An 18,903-nucleotide genomic window follows, 5' to 3' on the forward strand; every position below is an offset into this window, starting at 1 on the left:
ATACATTTATCCAGGTTGTAAGAATTAATGGTAATTATCTGTTTACAAATATGTCTCTTCCATCCAGACTGTAATGTTCTTAAAGACAGAGATCGTGTGCTATTTCCCTTTGTAACTCCTGTACCTAGCTACCGTAGCCAAAAATAGGTAAACATTTAGGTGAATGAGCAAAGTAACAAATATAGACTACTATATATAGTAGTAACAAATATAGACTACTATATATAGTAGTAACAAATATAGACTACTATTAGGAAGGAATGATTGTAAATATACAACAATTCTTTATGTTAGGAATAACATAATGATTAAAAACTCAGGTTTCAATCATTTGGAAGGCAAAAATATGCTGTGTTGATTCTAGCCTAATGCTCTATGATATTCAATCACACAAATGCTAAAGAAACAATATTTTAATTAATAAAGACTCAAGTACGACATTAAATATGAGCACCCATTGGCATACTTAATAGAAAGTATGGATTTATGAAACATGTGCAGCTTTTTTTTTTTTTTTTGGGTCTGGTCGTGGGGCCTGAACTCTGGGCCTGGGCACTGTCCCTCAGCTCTTCAGCTCAAGGCTAGAGCTCTACCACTTGAGCCACAGCGCTTCTTCCGGCTTTTTTCTTTTTGCTTATGTGGTGCTGAGGAATCAAACCCAGGGCCTCAGGCATGCAAGGCAAGAGCTCTACCACTGAGCCACCTTCCCAGCCCCATGTGCAGCTTTTAATGTGCTTTTTACACCATTTATTGCTGCTTTTCCCTTCCCATTATACAGAGAACTACCCTCAAGCCAGCACTTTCATATTCTCAAAGCTATTCTGAAACTGTTGTACAATTACTTTAATATTAAATATCTAAAATTTTATTTGTTAAACAGTATTTTTGGCTCACTTAATTATTTAGCCAATGGAGCTAATTACCACTTGATTTTCATGATCATCTTGGTATTTGCTGTCATAGAGTTTTCCCATAAGGCACAGGATTTGTGGTGGTTTCATTATGCATTTCCCAATACCCTCTGAGATAAACTCAAAATTTACATCCCTAATGTACCCTTTGACAAATGGTAGCTTCCTAAGCAATACACCTCAAGAAAACCACATCAGGAAGACTAACTCCAGGCCTCTCTAAAAGTTGTAGATATACGGAATTAAGTTTATTTCATAAGCTGACAAGTGAAGACCCTGAGATAGGATTTCCGGCTTAAGATTTCCACTTGTCCTCTAATTGTGGAAACTTCATGGCCTAGGAAGATAAAAGCATAAGCCATGCTGTAATTGAGATGAGTCAGCATATTTTGATTATTGGAGTTGATGGGGCAGCTATGAGTCTAGTCAAATGGCTCGATGCTCATCACTGAGAGTTTTCAGGCAATGGAAGACTGAGTTTGAATACAATGTCAATGTTAGTTGTTTGGTTTGGTTTTATTTATTTTTTTTAGGAGAGACTTTTGGGCAATATCATGTGAGTTACAGTGCATATATGAGCATGAAATGGGGCAAGAGCAGCCTCAAGCAGGACATCAGTGCCTCACATCTATAATTCTAGATGCTCTGGGGAATTGTGCTTCAAAAACAGCCAACTAGAAAAGTCTGAGAGACTCCATCTCCAAGTAAACAGTGAAATGGTTGGGGCTCAAGTGGTAGTACGCAAGGCCCAGAGTTCAAGCCCTAGTATCAAAAAAAACCAAACAAACAAATGGCAGAGAAAGAGGGATCAGGACTTGACTACACTGCATATAATACAAATCCTGTGTAAAAGTTTCTATTTTGTTGATCCCTGATGGGGAGGGGAAGTTGGACAAAGTATTTTTACTCTAGACAGGAGGAGCTATTGGCAGTACTGCTGAGTTCAAACCCTCCTTCAGTAAGATCTGTTGCAGTTATAACCTCTTAGGTTATAACTAATAAAACTTTCTGTCATCAGGACTTGGTGCATAATTTTCTAGACCCAGTGCAAAATGCAAATGCAAGGTACGTTAGACTTTCATGACACCACCAGCAAGGCATGGGCCACTTAATCTTGGGACCCTGTGCAACAGCATGGGTCACATAGCCCTGAACCTGATAGAACCATTTTATGGTAGACATAGGCTTTTGAAATGTAGCTTATAATTGTGAAACTCAATTGTATGTCATTTTCACTTAAGTGGCTACATTTGGTTAGTACCTACCATATTCAACAATGGCAACATCAAATAGGGTCAACAATTGTTTGGAACATATTACTTAATCTTGTCTGCTGCAAAATGGACATAATATTTTGAGCTATGTAAGCCAGGCTGACCATAAACTCACTATGTAGCACAGGGTAGCCTTGAACATTCTATCCTCCTGCCTCTACCATCTGAGTGCTTACAGGCATGTATGATTATTCCCAGCTAACAATGAATAATTTCTTTGTGTAAATATGCCCCACATATTTCATGGAACACAATTTCACTTAAAATTATTAAAAATAAGTTATGCTGCCATTTCTCTGAACTCATCCTGACTGGGATGATGTATAATTCATATAAAAAACCAAGCACAATGAGTTAAACTCACAATTCCAGCTACTTTGGGAAGGAGAGATCCAGAGGATTGCAGTTTGAGACCCACCCAGACAAAATGTTAGTAAGATTCTAATTCAAACAATATCTGTCATCTCAGCTATATAGGGTATATATCAGGGAATCACAGTGCAGACCTACCTGGGCAAAAGTATTTTATTCCACTTAAAGGTAATTAAAAAACCAAAAAACGGCTGGCGACATACTTCAAATGTAGAGTGCCTAGCTGCCTAGCTAGCATGAAGCCCTGAAGTCAAATCCTCTCTTGCCAAAGAATAATAATGACAGTAATATTTCATGTAAGTCTGAAACATTCTCCTTTATGTACTATTATACCAAAAAGAGGGAGCACTATACATCTCTGAATCTCAGATTCTTTGATCCCAAAATGAATGTTGAAAGCCTGGGGATGCAGCATGTACATGCTAGTTTGCTGTTCCTAGCATGAAGCCCTTAGTTAGATCTCAGCATTGCAAAAAGCAAACAAGCAAACAAATAACATGGATGTTGGATTAGATTGTTCCAGAGGTTTAATGTACAGTAGAAGTTTGGGACACAGTCAATAGGAACAGACATTCAAGATTAAAAATCTTAACTCTGTTATTTGCTAGGTGATCTTAGGCACATTGTTTAATCTTTTTTCTTTTTTTTTTTATCTAGTCATGGGGCTTGAACTCTGGGCCTGGGCCCTGTCCCTCAGCTCTTCAGCTCAAGGCTAGTGCTCTGCCACTTGAGCCACAGCGCCACTTCCTATTGTTTAATCTCTAATGCTTTGTTTTCTTTTCCTAAGTAAGAGGAAACAGTTATAAACCATATTTCATAAGCCACTGTGGAAGTCAAATGAGCTATCATTCCTAAAGTTCTTAGAACAGAGCCTGGCATATAGTTATGCTCCAGAAATGTTTATCTCACTATCATTCCAGCTCTGGCTTTCATTGTTTCTATGATCTTGAATGACAGCTATAAAATTCAGAGACTTAAGATTTCAGATTTATGGGGCTGGGAAGGTGGCTCAATGGTAGAGCGCTTGCCTTGCATGACTGAGGCCCTGGGTTCAATTCCCCAGCACCACATAAGCAAAATGAAAAAAGCCGGAAGTGGCGCTATGGCTCAAGTGGTAGAGCACTAGCCTTGAGCTGAAGAGCTGAGGGACAGCGCCCAGGCCCAGAGTTCAGGCCCCACAACCGGACCCAAAAAAAAAAAAAGATTTCAGATTTAGTTGAAGAAAATGCCACTAGGAGGAACACTCAACTAAACTAAACTACTAAGTCACATATCTACTCAGAAGTTGGAGGTACTTAACACTAGATTAGATTTAAATTGTTTGTTTTAAAATTGTTGAGTTTCAACCACTTCTACTGAAAATTGGATCTGCCAAATGTGATTGGCAGGCAGCCTTATAATTGATCTCCACTTGGGAATTCTCATATGAATCTGTTTTTTTCCACCCAGAAAATGGGCACGTTTGTCATCCAAGTTATTACACAGATGGTGGATTAATCTTCAGTGATGGAAGGAGCTATGAAAATAAATGTGTTTCTAGAATGAATAGTGTTTTCTTGCTAGAAGAACTACATGCCATTAATTTAATCCTGGGAAGATCAGATGTCAGGATCCAAAGATTATAGGGTAAGCAGTGATTTGGAGAGGCTGTATTCTTTTGTTTGGTTTTCAAAAGCTCAGATTCAAAAGCTAAACATTCAGCTTCTATTTTCTTTTTATGGCACTTGGTTCATTTTCTACAGAGGTTTAATTTGTTGCCAAAGAGACTCATTGCTAATTTGAATAATTATACACTAAACTGTAGGGTAGAGCTGAAATTGGGGTTGATTGAGAGGGCTGGAAACAGAGCAAGCTCTGGCTTGCCATAAGAATTACAGAATCCTATATAACAAATATGACATACAAGTGAGCATTTCCAATGGGTTAAATGTGCTTTTTTTTTTTTTTAAAAAAAATAGGAAATAAGGGGAAAAGCTCAATTTTACTCATGAGAAAGCAGAAAATTTATACTGTATTGAGATACTGTTTTTTGTTGTTGTTGTTGTTTTTAATCTATCATTCTGCCAAAACTAAATGTTTGACAACATACTCCACTGGCAAGTCTATGCAGAAACAAGCCCTCTTGTGTGTGTTAATAGAAAAATAAATTGGTATGCAATCTGGGAAAGAATTCAGCAAAATCTATCTAAATTATACATTAAATTGCATTTTTTTTGGTCAGTTGTGGGGCTTGAACTGTGGGCATGGGTGCTGTCCCTCAGCTCTTCAGCTCAAGGTTAGTGCTCTACCACTTGATCCACAGAGCCACTTCTGATTTTCTAGTAGTTTATTGGAGATAAGTCTCATGGACTTTCTTGCCTGGGCTGGCTTTGAACCTTGATCCTCAGATCTCAGCCTCCTGAGTAGATAAGGATTAAGGCATGAGCCACCAGCACCCGACTGCATATGATTTTTTTTTTTTGGGGGGTCCGGTCGTGGGGCCTGAACTCTAGGCCTGGAAGCTGCCCCACAGCTCTTCAGCTCAAGGCTAGCGCTCTACCACTTGAGCCACAGCGCCACTTCCGGCGTTTTCTTTTTTGCTTATGTGGTGCTGAGGAATCGAACCCAGGCCTCATGCATGCAAGGCAAGTGTTCTACCACTGAGCCACCTTCCCAGCCCTGCATATGATTTTTGACCCCCAAATCCTCGGATTTTGTCCTACAAAAATACCTGTACTCACACATTAATACATACAATATTTTTCTTTACACATTATAGTACAAGTCACATGCTAAAAAACTCACCTCTTCTAGGAACCCTATTACACTGCTGGTGGGAATGTACACTTATACAACCACTTTGGAAAGCAGTCTGGAGGGTCCTTAGAAAGCTAAAGATTGACCTCCCTTACAACCCAGTCATACCACTTCTGGGCATCTACCCTGAACAACAGGAATCAATATACAAGGACACATGTACCTCCATGTTTATTGCAGCACTGTTCACAATAGCTAGGATATGGAAACAACCCAGATGCCCCACCACAGATGAATGGAACCAAAAATTGTGGTATCTATACACAATGGAATATTATGGAGCCATTAGAAATGACAAAATAATGGCATTTGCAGGGAAATGGATGGAGCTAGAAGGAATCATGTTGAGCGAGGTAAGCCAAGAGCGAAGAGACAAACGGTACATGGTCTCCCTGATAAGTGGATGCTAAATCCAAAATGTTAGGTGATACAACAAAACTAACAGAACTTAAGAAACAAAGAACTCCCACTCATCTGGTTGAACCACTACTAAATAGTCCCATGCTGCTGATCACATGTATGGTGTATAACATGTGAACACCGTTATATGTTACAGACTGTGATAGACAATTTGCTCCAGGAAAGTTAGAATGAACTTGTGACTTTAAATGAGCATCATTATCCCACAATACTGTGAAATTCCGGAAATTATGTAATCACTTAATCACAATCAAAAAAAAAAAAAAAAAGAACCTCGGGGAAGGTAGGGAGGGAGGGGATGGTAGGGGGAAAACAATGGAGGGGGTAACAATGTTCGAAAGGAAGTGCACTCATTACCTCACTCATGTAACTGTAACCCTCTGTATAGTATCTTTACAATAAAAAAAAAAACTCACCTCTTCTTGGTGCTGTATTGGTAGGTTATATACCCATCAGCACTGCAGTAGCTCTCTTGTCAGTGTGATAGAATGCCTGATATAACAGTTTAAAAGAACAAAGATTTATATAGCTCATGTTTCAGCCGATTATGGTAGATAGGCTGTGGTGGCGCAGAGGCCTGAAAGCAGAAAGGAATGAACTAGGGACCAGAAATAACCCTCAAAAGCATGCCCCCAGTAACCTGCTTCCTCCAGGTAGGTATGATATCCTAAAGTATCCAGAAACTTCCAAGTAATGGTACTGGCTGGGAACCAAATGTTCAATATACGAGTCCCTGGGGGTCATTTCATATTAAAGTCATAACAACCACCATCTAATTCTAGAACATTTCTATCCCCAATCTCTATGTCATTAGTGATTTTTTCCTCTTTTGGACATTTCATGCAAATTCCATCATATGCAGCTTGTTTTTCATGTCTGACTTGTTTTACTTTGTATAAAGATTTCAGGCTCATCTATGCTGCAGTAATGTTCTACTGTATGGATATAAATTTATCAATATATAGATGTATATGTAAAATGTAATAGATACATATGTATCAATAGATAGATATATACCTATATATTGCATTTTATTTATATACTTATGAGTTAGTTAAAATTTCCAATTTTGGACTATTATAAATAATGTTCCTGCCTGAGTTGGCCTCAACCCATGATCCTCAGATCTCAGCTTCCTAAGTAGCTAGGATTACAGTTATGCCATGAGCCCACTAAGAAGTTTTTAAAAAAAAAAAAAAAAAAAAAAGGTAAGAAAAACAATTTGGGAGTGGGCAGGAAGAAAAAACTGAAAGAGAGCAAGGGAAAGGGTAACACTGTCCAAAAATAATTGTACTCTTCACGTGACTTGTGTAACTATAACCCCTCTATACGTCATCAAAGAACAATATTTAAAAAATTTTAACAGAAAAATATGTACAAAGACTCTGTCATAAAGGATGTGCTCAATGTATCACTATCACAAATCACAAGTAAAATGTTTTTCTTATGATTTGTCAGATTTAGAATTTAATACAATAGGGGGCTGGGAAGATGGCTCAGTGGTAGAGTGCTTGCCTTGCATGCATGAGGCTCTGGGTTTGATTCCTCAGCACCACATAAGGAGAAAAAGCTGGAACTGGGGCTGAGGCTCAAGTGGTAGAGCGCTAGTCTACAGCTGAAAAGCTGAAGGACAGTGCCCAGGCCCAGAGTTCAGGCCTCACGACCGACAAAAAAAAAAAAATTAGAATTTAATAAAATATTTTCCCTGCTCTGAGGACAAACTGTCATATTAGAGAAACAAAAGCATATCTCTGATAAAAATTTGATGAGGTTATTTTTTAGTATAATTAGTATGCAAGTAACAAATACAATGGTCAACACTATTACTTTCAAACATAAACCAAGTAGAAGTTCAAGGCAGTACTTTTTTTTTTCTTCAACACCTTTAATACATAGTCTACAGAAGTTAACAGGTATTAAATCAAATCCCATTCCTTCTCAATTTACCTGTCCAAATAAAGTAGAAAGAAGCATATTCTCCATGGGTTTAAGAATGAGCTTTCCAAGATTTGGTCTTTTGAGAAACCATAAAAATAAATCCTGAGGGATCACAACACTTTAGATTAAAATAAATGTGGGAAAGGAGGATTCGCTAATTTATTTATTTATTTTTTGATGGAAGTGAGGGCAAATAGTGGAGGTTCCAATAATGTGAAATCAACTTTTTCTATTAGGAAGTTTAAAAGAGAGGAGAAACTGAGACGTGTGAGAAATTCAGGTTGTAATGAGTTTTCACACTTGTCTCAACCCAATGAGTTTACTAGTCAAACCACTTGCCTTTTCTGTGAGATTTTTTTCACCTCTATTGCTCTCCCTTATGGATTTGCTTCATATAAATTCATTTCTGAAATGAAAGATGACAGAAAAAAAGTGAATGCTGAAGCAATGACAAAAGTTTAGTATTGTCATTGTATTTAACTTTTCATAAGCCTTATTTAATTTTCTCTTCTGGTTTGTAGTGCTATCATAATTATTTTTTTATGAAGGTTAATCTTAGAATCCCCTAGTAGACTTAAAGTTTATATGGTTTGATGTCCTTCTGATGCTTGAAATTATCTCTATACTACCTTTCTCTTCCCTACTCCATCCTCCTCCCCAGCCCACCTCTACATTCAAGCCCAGGACATCTGCTCTGTCAAGACTATTTGTGCTCTGATAATTAGAAAGTCTTGAATCTGTTGCATCACATCCCTTTCTCAAACTTTCACTTGCTCTAAATCTCTCTACAATACCATGCATAAAAGATCTAATCCTTTTTCTTCCTGGAAGCATTTCAAACCAGGACTATTACATCATTCAATATAGCCCTCCAGACTAAACATACCTAATTCCTTTGTTTTCCTAACCTCTGTTTTTGAGCCCTTCCCTTTTCAGGTGCTTTCATTTTGCTGAAGAACTTGACCTGCTACCATATTCTTAACTGTTTTTTCATCACTTAGAACAAATAATTGCATTCAACTTGAATCTCAAAACTCTACCACAGTTTTATTATTTGTTCTTGTTTAGGTCATTTATTTATCAACCACGTTTTTACTGTCTGGTTTTCTCCCTCTCTGAAAAAAGTTGTGTCTGCTCATTGAAGCAAGCAGGTAAAGGTATGTCTTGTCAGCATAAATTTGATCTTTTCAACACAGGCCTTTACATGGGATATCTTCCAGTTGTCTCTCCAGACTCACTCTGCCTGAGCTGGAAAATCTTTGGACCACATCATTGTCATTCCCATCATTACTTTCTTGCTTCCTGTTGGATTTAGCTCAAGCCCCAAGTGAAGGAAAAGAAGAAGAAAAAAATAAGGGCAGAGTAGTTGTTTCCCTGTCTTCCTTTCCAGACTTTGTCCTGGACTGTTTCACTTGAAATCATCTCCATATGATTACCCTTGTCCTCCTTGCCTGGCCTACAGCTTCAATTAAATCCCAAGGCTTGTGTTTAGCCATTGGTGCTAAGAATAGTATGTCACCGTTCACTTAAGTCCGCATGGATCCCTTTTCTTTGGGTTTCTAATCCATTCTCTTTCAATATTATGACTCTTCTCCTAGATTTAGTTTATTTTTTTGTCTTGGAATGTACTATAGTTCCCCTATAAACCAACCTCTTTTTTGCATATAAACTCAATTATTTTATTTTAGTGTGATTATGCACTCTTTCCTGATAGGATCTTGACTGAACTAATCTTTGGATTGTTTAGATCTTTAACTATCCTCATGGGCTCACTCTTCTGATATGGCTTTGTTAACCTCTGCTTCTGCAGAGTCCTTGTGCCAGGGCTTTCAATCCAGTACCATTAGTCTCTCTCAGGGAAACTATTTCTTTCCAATAAGAAAACTGCTTTTTTTTTTTTTTCCTCCTCAGTGAATTTACAAGTCACAAGATGACTTCGGGACAAATAGGGATTGAGAGTCTGATCCAGGTGTTAATGGGAGCTTAGAGTTTCTGAATCCAAGTCAAGCAAGTTGGTGAAGTCATTTTGGTATTAATACTATCTAAGCTGAATTTGGACAGAATTTGGCAGAGGTAAGGAGTCTTCCAGAATGAAGAGAGAGAGAGAGAGAGAGAGAGAGAGACAGACAGACAGACAGACAGACAGACAGACAGACACACACACACACACACACACACACACACACACACACACACACACACACACACACACACACACACACACACACACACACACACACACAGACTGAATACGTGTCCAGAGCAGAGTAAATGTCTTTTGCAGGATGGAGTGGAGGAAGAATATTGGGATGGATGAAGTGATTGTATTCACAACTCCACCCAACTTTCCCCTTCATGCTTTACAGCTGGTGCTTGGAAAAACAGCTGTTAGCTATCTCCTTTTTCTGCTTACACCAAAGTATCTACATACCTACTCATCTTCTTCCCTGTTATCCAAGGTTATCCCTTTGATCTGTATCTCCATTTTAGGAGTAAGAGTAGAAACAAGGGTAATAATCGATGAGGGATGCAGTAATCTAAATCAGGAGTCAGCAAAATAAGACCCGAAGGCAAAATCTGGCTCAATACATGTTTGTATATCAAGCTTTGTTGGAATACGGCCACATGCATTCATTTAACTATTGTGTCTATGGCTGCTTTCTACCACCAACAGCAGACCTGAGCTGCAAGTTGTAATGAGGCTCTCTCTCTCTGTCTCTCCCCTTTAAAGCCTAATTTATTTATTCTGGGTCCTGCATAAAGTTTGTTGACCCTTCATTCAGATAAATACCCAGATGTAAGAATTGAATTTGAATAACAGTGTAGAAGATTGAGAAAGTGATCAAATTTCAGGTGTAATTAGAAGCAAGGCCTAATATCTGCTAATGATTGGATATGTAATTTCTAAAAATAGATAAAATAAACAGGATAAAAATGACTAAATTTTTTGGACTCATCAAGACTGGCGTTGTCATTTGTTGAAAGTGGAAAGGCCGTGAGGGAAAGCTAGTGATGTGACAAATAATGGAAAGTTTCATTTGGATGTGAGCTTAAAATGACTATGAGACATGTAAGTGGAAATATCAAGAACTAGTAGATTTCATGAGGAAAAATCATGAGGGTAGATTTCATAGGGAAAGATCAGGGCTAGAAACACAATCTGATAATCATCAGACTGTAGGTTTTACTTAAAAAAATGTGATAAAATGAAATCATTTAGTAATGGGATTCTAAGATGGGATTGAAGAATGAACCCTGTGGTATTTGAAAATTCAGATGTTGGGGGTTTGATGAAGAAATGGCAAAGAAGACTGAACAGGTGATTGAGTGAGGCAGAAAGAGAATGCCAGAAGCCAAGTGAAAAAAATGGGAGAGGAATGGCCTCTTAGAGTTGATCAGGGCTCAGTAGAGTGGATCACTCTGATGATCACACTATCCTTTTTTTTTTTCTTTTTGTCAGTCATGCAGCACTGTCCCTGAGCTTTTCACTCAAGGCTAGCACTCTACCATTTTGAGCCACAGCTCCACTTTTGGTTTTCTGGTGGTTAATTGGAGATGAGAGTCTCATGGACTTTCCTGCCAGGGCTGACTTTGAATTATGATTCTCAGATCTCAGCCTTCTCAGTAGCTAGGATTACAGGCATGTGCCACCAGTGCCTGGCTCACACTAATGCTCTTTAAAAAATAAATTATTGCTGGGCGCCGGTAGCTCATGCCTGTAATCCTAGCTACTCAAGAGGTCAAGATCTGAGGATCATGGTTCAAAGCCAGCCCGGGTAGGAAAGTCCATGAGACTCTTATCTCCCATAAAACCAATAGAAAACCAGTAGAGTAGAGGGACAATGCCCAAGCCCAGAGTTCAAGCCCCACGACCGACCAAAAAAAAATATTTACTGTCTTCTACAACAATTATTTTCAAAAATTTTAAATATAGTGGAACCTCGCTTTTCCATTTGGAATCTTAAATTTGAATTGTAGTATCTAACAAAGCAAAGAAAATGATACATTTATATTTAACAATCATTTAAAATGTATTGCTTTTCTGCTATGTAATAGTATTGAATATAGTGATATGGACAATCATAGAAATAGGGAAATATTTACTGAGTGAGAATACTATACTAATTACTACTCTAAGTTCTGTACATGTCCTTAATTATTACAATGATCCTTGAAATAAGAACAACAATTTCTTTTCTTAGGAAATTCTTCCCTGCCACTGTTTTGCCCAGATTACTGACATTTTGTTTCACTGATAGCTTGTCTTAGGAATTATAACATTTTGGATGGTCATTGATTTAAGCTGTCTCACAAGTTTACTGGAGCCTCCTCAAATTGATTATCTAGTGGACTGAGATTTTTGAAGCCAAAAGTAATCTTTCCAAGGGCAATTTAAGCCAGAAGGAAACTCTGATAAGTTATCCAGTTAAAAAATAAGAAAGTAGCCTATCTCTATACCCTATCCGTGGCTTTGCCAAGAGAGCACTCAGAACTCCTTTAAAAACAACAACAACAACAACAAAATGTTGATTTGTCACTCAGACTTATTTAATGTCTTAGCAATGCAAAAGGAACCCAGGAAGAGCCAAACATTGCAATTTGGTTGCTCATGATTTGATTGGTATCATGATTTAGTAAATTACTTTTCCAAGGGTTCTTCTTTGGCTTGTTTAAAGCCAAGGACTAAATGTAGCAATAGAAATTTAAATTACCTTGGGCTCCTGCCTGAAATACTCACTGTTCCATCCAATCTTTGTGCTTCACTGTGGAGCCAGGAAGGAGTGAGACAGTTGACAATGATTCTGAATTTCTGATTCACTCTACTCATTAGATTATATTGAAATGTGATGGCTTGCTCAAGTGGAGGGTTACTCAGTTTTTGCCTCTACCCATTTCAGAGTAATTTTTTGCTACTATTTGTAATATTTGCAATTATTTGTAATAAGACTTTCTAATTGGAAATGATAATTTTAGGTAGCAAATTAAGCCCTTTACTAAATAAGGTTAAAATTATTACCAGAATTACATTTTAAAACTAAGGAATCAATACAACCTTTAGTTGAACTATTTTGTCATTTTGAAATCTAGTAATTATTAGATTTAATATACTCTTAGTTCAACAGCATAAAGTTAGGTCATACATTTGGTACTGTCAAATGTTACCTTGTTACACAAAAATTGCTAATTAAAAAAAACTCCAGAAAAATATGCTTTTGATAAACATATTCTGAAATATTATAATATCATTAGCATTTGCTTTTTCAATATTTGTTGAATTTTTTTACTTCAATCAAATTTTTAAAAGTGCTTTTTTAAATATAGCCTATATAAAGTTTTTGTGTAATTTATATCTCAGCTTCTTAAGTAGTTAGGATTAAAGGAGTGAGCCACCAGTGCCTGGCTTCAATGTTTCCTTCTCCTCCCTCCTCCTCCTCTTCCTCCTCCTTCTTTTCTTCTTCTTCTCCTTCTCCTCTCCTTCTCCTTCTCCTTCTTCTTTTTTTTTTTTTTTATGTCAGTCATGGGGCTTGAACTCTGGACCTGTACACTGTCCCTGAGCTCCTCAGCTCAAGGAGAACATCTACCACTTGAGCCACAGTACCACTTCTGGGTTTCTGATGGCTAATTTGAGATAAGAGTCTCATGGATTTTCCTGATGGGGCTGGCTTTGAACCTCAATCCTCAGATCTCAGCCTCCTGAGTAGCTAGGATTATAGGTGTGAGCCACTGGCACCCAGCTCTACTTAGTTTTTTTTTTTTTTTTAATTTGTCATGCCTTTATTCAGTGACAAGCAATGCCTTCTGCTTGAAGGAGAGATTAATTTTCCAAGTGGTCTGGATCTACTTAGTTTTGAGACAAGGTCTCACTGTGAAGCCTAGGCTGATCTCCAACTCATGATCCTCCTATATTCTGACACTTGAGGGGTCAGAATTCTAACAGAGTACAATCACTATCTCTTTGGCATTGTCTTAACATAATTTTTACTAAATTGATGGTAGTTAAGTAATTAGTAATTGATTAAAATTACTCATTCTCTCTGAGAAATCTTGCTTCATTTGAGTAAGATAAGTCAAGCCAAGCTCAGAAAGACAGATACCATATTTTCACTTAAGGGCAGAACTATACCTAAAAAAAAATAACTAGCAATAATATGACATGATATAAAAAAGGGGGAAGTATTTGCAGGGAGACTAGAGGGAGAAGGAAGGGGAAAGGAAGGGATGAATATGATAGAAGTACATTATATACATGTATGAAAACAACATTACAAAACCCACTAAGACTTTTTTGAAAAAAAAGAGGGGAGAGAAAGAAGGGGAATTAAGAAAGAATAATATAGACAGGGTGAATTTGCTCAAAGTACAGTATGTGCATGTATGCCAGCATCATAATGAAACCCGTTAAGGATATCTTACTCGATTTCCCATATATCAGAAAAATGATGTGTTAAATTGTTATTCTTATTATTGGTCCTGGTTTTGCTCTCAGGCTACCATTTAGATTACTCCTTTTAGGTGCTCTGGTATGTTCTGATTCATAACAGCTTTGTGATACTTCCTTGGCTATATGATATCACCAAACTGTATTCAGTTAGGGGAATTTTATAAATGTAAGACCACTCAGTTGGAAATGAGCCATTGGGTTCTTGTGACTCTCAGGGTAGCAGCAGTAGATGAGAAGTGAGGAGATTAAGGGACACATACACACACCTTTGAGGCCAGCATGTTAATAGTAGCAACCAGAGTTATCACTGGTCATTGGCCCAGAATTATCTTTGCTATATTCCCTTGTGATGCAGAATGTCTAGATAATCCAAACAAGTGATATGATGCTGGGAGACCCTCAAAGACAAAAAAAAAATAATTTATTGAGCAAATATAATTGGCAGGCACAGTAGAGAAATTTCACATTCCACATGGCTCCAGTTTGTATGACTGTCTTTGTTCTTCTGTTGGAGATACTGAGGATAAGAATAGTTAAGCAACTCACCTAGACTGAGGGGCAAAAGAACGGCCAAAGAGTTCAACACAAATTTTTTCTTTTCTTTTAGAATGCACCAGAGTCTCATCTCAGGACACCATGGCCCTAAAATATTCTTATGAGAGAATATGGTATTAAAGTGTTTGCAAAGGTTAATGTTTTGCATTCATTATCCACAGACTTGGCTTAAACTCTTATGCTTGGGAAGATATATGTTCATCTTTATTTTTCCCCTATCACCTTTCACAGTACATCAGAAGAAACAGTCATTTTATAAAGTGTTGTGATTATAATAGTTTCTATTCTGGAATATTTATGTCATAGCAATTGAGGACCCAATTTCAGAGTTAAAAACTGAGTAAAAAAGAGAATCAATGGAGTTGGCCAGCAGAAAAAAACATTCTTGCTAAACAAAGGGCAAAAGGAGAGAGGAAAAGAATTATAATACAGAAGATCAATAACCTATAAAAATGTTCACATTTGAAATTAAAATGAGGTGAGAAACTAAAGGATGAGTAATTAGTAGTTCATATTTTCTGTGCCAACAACTACCTCTGCTGCTTCCAACTGGAATTACCACTTACACCAGACAGAACTTCTCTTAACTAATTGGGTCAAATTATATTTTTAGTACAATTTTATTCTAATGAATGCAGGCCCTTTCTATTAACCTTAACAGGCAAGAAACATGGAATCACAGGAGAATACATCATGTGGGACTTCAAACTAACTGTATATGCTAATGTGACAGGAATGACTGCTTGAGGACAGTTTTATCATATTGATTGCAATTATGAAAGAAAATAGAATCTTCTCTAGTGTTCTTCATTCTCTCTGAGTTAATTAAATTTTATAACCTTTGTTAAACTCTTCAAACAACGGAATCTATTCGGGCAATATAAAAAATACTGGAAAGAATGTTATCATCATCCAAATGTTCTGCAAGGTTGGTCAATTGAGCAGTTTCCTTTTGTTTGTTTGTTTATTTGGTTTTTGTTGTTTCCTGTACTCTTTAACTCAGAGTCTGTGCTCAAGCTTGGGTTTTTGCTCAAGGCCAGCACTCTATCTACCACTTGAGGCATACCTCCATTTCTGGCATGTTTCTGGTTAATTGGAACTTGAGTCTCGTAGGCTTTTCTGCCCAGATTGGCTTGGAACTGTAATCCTCAGACCTCAGCTTCCTGAGTAGCCAGCCTGGGCAGGAAAGTCTGTGAGACTCTTATCTACAATTAACCACCAGAAAACTGGAAGTAGAGCTGTGGCTCAAAGTGGTAGAGCTCTAGCCTTGAGTGAAAGAGACAGAGTAAACTCCATTGGCTTCTAGAAGACAAAAATCTATTTCACTGAGCAATTTATTTAGTTGGCTTGGGAAAATGTTTCAGAGTCTCACTTCTGCAATTGCATGGTAAAGAGACTACCACTTCTGGTATATCATTGCTGTAGCTGCTGTGTTAAAAGTACAGGTTCTCAATGCGCTTGATTTGAGAGAAACCTGTGTCTGTGAATGGGGTGGCATATTTAGTTTACATCATTAGACCACTCAGTCTCCTTTTCTTCATATCTAAACTGGCCCACAAATAACATCAAAATTATCCTGAATGCTAAGCTGCTAATGTATGTTTAGATCAGCCTTACATAGACATACTTTTCAGTAAGTCCTTTTCTAATACACTATCAAATAATAATCACATGCTGGTAAAAAGAAAGACATTCATATAATGACATATTTCATACTGATTTTTAAAATTTTTATTTTTCTGGTCCTAGGGCTTGAACTCTGGGCCTGGGTGCTGTCTCTGAGCTTTTGTGCTCAAGGCTAGTGCTCTTGAACCACAGCTCCACATCAGGCTTTTTCATGGTTAATTGGAGATAAGACTTTCACAGACTATCTTGCCCAGGCTGGCTTCAAACTGTGATCCTCAGATCTCAGAGTCAAGAATAGCTAGGACTATAGGTATAAGCCATTGGCACCTGACTTACATTGATTTTTTTTTAATGCTTGAATTTGGGAGAGGAGAAAGGATAAAATTTTCCCTTCTGAGTTGGAGAGATGTAAATAAGTGATGGGTATAATTGTACAAGTATATATCCTAAAGATAGCCTGATTTCTGGTTTATTAGTATCAGCCCTTGTACAATTATTAAATTTCCTTTATTGTCATGTTTAACTGAAAGTTAATAATCCATTTCTGTTAGTGTTAATGGATGGCTTTTACAAAATAATGTGCAGTCACACACCATCAGCAATTTATGAGGGTTAAAGGTCACATAAGGCTTTTAACATTCACCCAACAGACTATTCTCTCTGGGGAAGATGGAAGATGTTGCTTAGAACATTTTTAGATTATAGGTGCATGCATATATATTTTTAAAATTTTTGTCTAAAAATGAATTTTCAAATGAATAGAACAGCTGAAAGAAGAGAGAATGCATATATACTCATCCATCTACATTTGCCAAATATTAGCAATTTTGGCAAAATGTTAATCTCTCTCCCTCTCTGTCTTTTTCTATTTCTTGGGTGCTAGTATTATGGCACTGGGCATTGAATTCATGGCTTCATCCTTGTTAGGCAGATTCTCTACATCTTGAGCCAGTGTCTCCAGCCCCTTTTCTACATTGATTATTTTCAAAGTAGAATCTCACTTTATCTCTGAGGGCCTGGGCTGCAATCTTCCTATTCATGCTTCCCCTAACTCACTGGTGATGACAAGGAGCATGCTACTGAATCCAGCTATTTGTTGAAATATGGGGTCTTGCCAACTTTTATAGATGGGTTAGCCTCAAATCATGATTTCCTCAATATCCACCTCCAAAGTAGCTAAGATTATAAGGCTTGAGCCACCCTACCCAGCTCAAGACTTTTAATTTCAACAGTATCCTCTAATGGACAGTCCATATTCACATTTTCCTAATGATATCTTACTTGTTTACTTTTAAAAACATCTTCTTCTCCAGGCACCAGTGTCTGGTAATCCAAACTACTCAGGGGACTAAGACCTGAAGATAGTGGTTTAAAGCCAGCCCAGCCAAGAAAGTCCATGAGACTCTTACCTACAACTAACTACAAAAAAAATTCAGAAGTGGAACTGTAGGCTGGGCTCTGGTGGCTCATGCCTGTAATCCTAGGTTTTTAGGAGGCTGAGATCTGAGCATCACAGTTCAAAGCTAGCTCGGGCAGGAAGGGCTGTGAAGCTCCTATCTCCAATGATCCACCAGAAAAAACTGGAAGTGGCACAGTGGCTCAAGTGGTAGAGCACTTGCTTTGAGCTAAAGAGCTGAGGTACAGTGCCCAGGCCCAGAGTTCAAGCCCCATGACTGACCCCCCCCCCCAAAAAAAAAAGTAGAACTGTGGCTCAAGTGGTAGAGTGCTGGCCTTGAGCAAAAAAACCCTCAGACGCCTTGAACTGGCATACACACAAGGAATTTCTTATTAGAAATTAGTATATGCACATGCTATATATATTACACACATACACACACAGTTTTTTTTTAATCTTTTTGTCTCTTATAGACCTTGGTGATTACATTATTGGGGTATTGTGAATCATGCTGCAATAAACATGTGTATTCAAGTGTCTTTCTGGTATATTGATTTACTTTCCTTCAGTTATATGCCCAATAATGATATGGCAAGGTCACAGGGTAGGTTTATTTTTAGTTTTTTTTGAGGAGCCTCCACACTGGTTTCCATAGTGGTTGCACTAGTTTACATTTCCACTAACAGTGTATAAGAGTTCCATTTCTCCCTGCATCTTCAACAACATTTATTGTTTTGTTGATGGCTGCCATTTGGACTTGGGTGAGAAGGAATCTTAGCATGGTCTTGATTGGTATTTCCTTTCTATAGCTAAAAGCGTTAAACATTTCTTCATGCTTCTGTTAGCCGTTTGTATTCCTCCTTGTGATAACTGCTCAGTTCACTTGTCTTCCAGGGCATCATGTTTCCCTCATTATTCATGATTCTTATATTTGCTTTAGTGTCTAACTATTAAAGAAATAGGTATCTATTCCAGTCTTTATTGACTAATTATGGTAGCCTTACTATCAGAGTCTGGGTATGGAGAATCTGTAGGTGTTTTTGCTACTCAAGACCCCTGACAGTCTGACCTAATGTATGAATCAATAATTGATAATTAGACATGGTGACTGTGTCAACTGGGGTGGGCCTATTAACTGGGTCTATAGGGTAGACACGGAACTTGTGTCCATGA

The 18,903-nt window shown here is 37.7% G+C and overlaps 1 long non-coding RNA gene across 4 annotated transcripts in view; it reads right to left on the reverse strand.

The window, feature by feature from the left end:
* Window positions 1-18,903, reverse strand: part of LOC138832836 (uncharacterized) — a 58,914-nt gene that overhangs the window by 32,547 nt on the left and 7,464 nt on the right. For 3 of the 4 annotated variants that reach the window (XR_011373704.1, XR_011373705.1, XR_011373703.1), the window contains exons 2-3: window positions 8,051-8,117; window positions 6,190-6,265 (exon numbers count right to left, since the gene is read on the reverse strand). This is a non-coding gene — a long non-coding RNA (uncharacterized lncRNA). The remainder of the gene's footprint in view (window positions 1-6,189; window positions 6,266-8,050; window positions 8,118-18,903) is intronic. The other variant, XR_011373706.1, reaches the window with a different exon arrangement.

This window comes from Dipodomys merriami, unplaced genomic scaffold (assembly GCF_024711535.1).
Source record: "Dipodomys merriami isolate MVZ:Mamm:240054 unplaced genomic scaffold, mDipMer1.0.p SCAF_20, whole genome shotgun sequence".
Lineage (NCBI taxonomy): Eukaryota > Metazoa > Chordata > Mammalia > Rodentia > Heteromyidae > Dipodomys > Dipodomys merriami.